Source organism: Corvus kubaryi, unplaced genomic scaffold, assembly GCF_017639235.1.
Source record: "Corvus kubaryi isolate FWS band 111438036 unplaced genomic scaffold, C.kubaryi_AGA036_p1.0 37394, whole genome shotgun sequence".
Taxonomy (NCBI): domain Eukaryota; kingdom Metazoa; phylum Chordata; class Aves; order Passeriformes; family Corvidae; genus Corvus; species Corvus kubaryi.
In genome coordinates this window covers 11,830,778-11,834,379 of record NW_024581133.1, presented here as the reverse complement: position 1 = coordinate 11,834,379, position 3,602 = coordinate 11,830,778, and the positions used below count along the sequence as shown (strand labels likewise).

At 55.6% G+C, this 3,602-nt stretch overlaps 1 protein-coding gene across 3 annotated transcripts in view; it reads right to left on the bottom strand.

The window, feature by feature from the left end:
- CORO2B (coronin 2B) overlaps positions 1-3,602 on the bottom strand; it is a 29,171-nt gene that overhangs the window by 25,043 nt on the left and 526 nt on the right. The gene's annotated exons all lie outside the window — the stretch shown is intronic.

Here is a 3,602-nt window from a genome sequence, read left to right as displayed (position 1 = left end):
GAAGGGAAGGGAAGGGAAGGGAAGGGAAGGGAAGGGAAGGGAAGGGATAATGAGGCAGGAAATTCCCACTTCCCACTTTCCATGGATTCTGTCCATCACTATCCCAGGTTGCTCCAGCCTGGCCTTGGACACTGCCAGGGATCCAGGGGCAGCCACAGCTTCTCTGGGAATTCCAGCCCAGCCAGGAATTCCTTCCCAAGATCCATCTAAATCTCCCCTTTCCCAGTGGGAAGCCATTCCCTGGCTCCCATCCCTCCATCCCTTATCCCACATCCCTCTCCAGCTCTCCTGGAGCCCCTTTGGATATCTGGAATTCTCAAGGCCAGGCTGCTCCATCAAATCCATTTTTAGCATCCCCCCGGAGAAGCTTTCCCCCTGCATTCCCAGGAAATCAATCCATGTTCTCCAATTCCCAATTCCCTGCTACCACCGTGATTCCATCAAGCTTCCCACGGATTGATCCGGTATCAGCTTTTCCATGGATCAGCATTTGCTGCAGCCACTAAATCTGCCCTTCCAAGGCGGCAGAGGACACCGGGACTTCCCACCAGGAATATCCCGGCGTTCCGACCTCCCAGCCGTGGAGAACTTCCTTGGGGCAGCACTGGTTTGATCCCAACAGGGAATAGTCGGAATTTCCTCTCTGGAATTTGGGGTTGGCTCCGTTTCCTTGCTGCTCCCAGGATGAGCCATTCCCGTTCCTTCGGCTCCATGATTTTGCCAGTTAAAGCCAGAGGAGCCGTGGGATCATTCCCACATGGAATCCTCCTTTCAACAGCGTTTTTCGGGAAAAATTCCACTCATTTCAAAGCCCCCTTCCCAAAATTCCCGCAGCCCCAGATCCCACTGATTTATTCTGGAATTTAGGAGCAGCCTTTGGAATGGAAGTTGGGAGAACCAACGGCTCCTGCCCCAACCCAAGGTTGAATTCTCCGGTCCCTCTCTGACCGCAGAATTCCCACTTAGACATTCCCACTTGGATATTCCCATTGGACATTCCCACTTGGACATTCCCAACAATCCCGGTACCATTTTCATGGCAAAAGGAATCTCTTTCCCCTCTTTCCGTTCCCCATCCTGACTCATCCCTTCTCCCTGAAATCCTGCTTCCATCAGCTTCCCGCTCCTGCTGCTTCCCGGGGCACGGCAGAGTTATCCGGGATAATTCCATGGAGGAATTCTCAAAATTTGGGATGGTTTCCCTTCCCAAAGCACAGAGACCAAACTGGACTCCACAGCAGGGATGAATTATCCCAGATTCCTACAGATCTTCCCTGGGAAAAAAAGCTGGAGTGGCCATGCCATGGTATCCATGCCATGATTCCAGGGAATTCGGGCAGCTCCCAGAGCTCACTGCAGCATTTTGGGGGAGCAGATCCCAGGATCCATCCCAGAATTTGGGAGCAGATCCCAGGATCCATCCCAGAATTCTGGGTGAGGCGTGGGCTCTCCCAGCATTCCCATGGATCCAGCTCCATCCTATTTTTAATTCCCTGCTCCCAAACTCCCCCAGGAGCGGGATCTGGGCCGAGCCGCGGCTCCGGCTGCTCCTTCCCGTGGGAAGGGAGGGGGTGGATTGGGACAGGGATGGATCCAGCAGATATTCCAGCCCCCCTCCAAGGCTTTTCCCAGCCCCCACATCCCGGGAAAAGCTTTCTGTGCTCCCTCTCCGATGCCTCGGGATGCTTTTGCCTGGCTTTCGTTCCCTGCTCCCGATTTTCAGCTGGATTTTCCTCCAAGGATGAATTGCTCAGGAATATTTACAACGTTTGGAAAAGCCTATCCATGATTTGCAGCTCTGCCTGGGAAGCGGCCCCAGCGTGGGAGGAGAATCCCAAATGCCTGTCCCGGATAAGGCCAGGAGCTGGGGCAGGATGCGGATCCCGGAATTCCCTGGGGCTCCCCCTTTTCCTGCCTGGCTGTGGGAACAATTCCCATCCCCAAATCCCACCATTCCAACAGCTTTGGAGCAGCTTTTGCTGAGAAACTCCCGAGAGGCAAACACTTCCCGGAAAAGCCTCTCCTCTCCCCCAGCTCCTTGTGCCGCTTCCCTTTGCCCTCTCCACATCCTGGGAATGTCGGGGCACTGGGATCCGTGTCCCAGTTTTGCCTGGAAAAGCCCTGGAATCGATGCTGTGCCAGGTCAGGAATCTGCACTTGGAATTTCTTTGGATTTCATCAATCCAGGTTGCAGGAGATCAGATCCAGAGGGAGACCTTGGATCTAACCAAGGGAATTTTGGGACAGAGGATGGAAAACTTTTCCATTTGATTTCCCTGAAAATCAACCGGGAATTCCCATCCTGCTGCAGGGGCTTTCCCTGGGGCCTTTTTCCTGGATAAGTCCGTTCCTGCTCCAAAAAAGACCCTGGGAATGAGAGCTACAAATTCCCAGCCTGGCTTCCAACCACACCCCTGGATATCTGAGAATTTGGGAATATTTCATCCCAATTGCAGTTTTTTATAACCCCAATCCCGGCCTGCTCATCCATCCCTCTCCGGAATTGCTGGGAACACACTTTTCCCAGGATGCTGGCACAGATTGGGAATTCTGGGAATACCCAACCCCCAAGGCAGCGCTGGTCACATCCCACAAGTTTTTCCTTAAGGAAAAAGATGGGGAAAAGACGGATTCTCCCTGATTTCCCTGGGAGCCACCAGCATGGGGTTATCTGGACATTCCCACATCCCATTCCAGGATCTGGAGATGGATCAGCTCCAGTCCCGTTGGCTCCCACTCCGAGTGCCCCAAGCCAGTCTTATTCCCAATATCCTGGCCTGTCCCAATCCCTGTCACATCCCAGGGCTTCCCGGGATCATCATTCCCAGATCCCAGTGAGGCCATTCCAGACCCTTCCCTGCTCCATGACCTTTCCCAAGGCTGCTTCCCTGGAATGTCTGGTGACCCCCAGAGCCGTGGCTATGCCACACCCTCGGGATAGGACAGGCTTGGAGCTCTCTACTCCCAAATCCCATGGATTCCCAGTCTGGAATTGGCCCAGGCTTGGAGCTCTCTGCTCCCAAATCCCACAGCTCCAGGGTCTGGAATCGCCCCCTTTGCTCCACGTCACCAAATCCAGCAGGATCCGGAGCCTCTGGATGGCTCCAGGGGCACAACCTCGGCTGTGGGATGGGAGAGCGGGATCAGCTCCGAGGGATCGCGGGATGGGAAGAGCACTGGAACAGGCATCTTCCCTTTCCAGATTCCACTGGCTCCTTATCCCTGTTCCCAACCCCCAGCGATCCCAAAGGTTGGTGACCCCACCCAGGCTTTTCCCAGGTTTCCTTTTCCCAACCTTCCCTGCTCCACAGGAATCCGGGAGAGCCGTGCCGGGAATGCTCCCGGATGGATTTGGGGGCTCCGCACCCCCCGCGCCCCCTCCCACCGAGCTCCCCCCGTTCGGCTCCTTAATCCCAAATCTCCCCAGCGCCATTCCCGAGGTTTTCCAAGCCATTCCAGCCACCTGTGGAGGTCCGGGAAGCTGGAAAGCGACTCAGGGAGGGGTCCCGGGAGATGCGCGGTTCAGGGGAGGAGGGATTTGGGGGATGCTCGGTCCGGGGGATGCGCGGTCCGGGGGATGCGCGGTCCGGGGGATGAGGGAT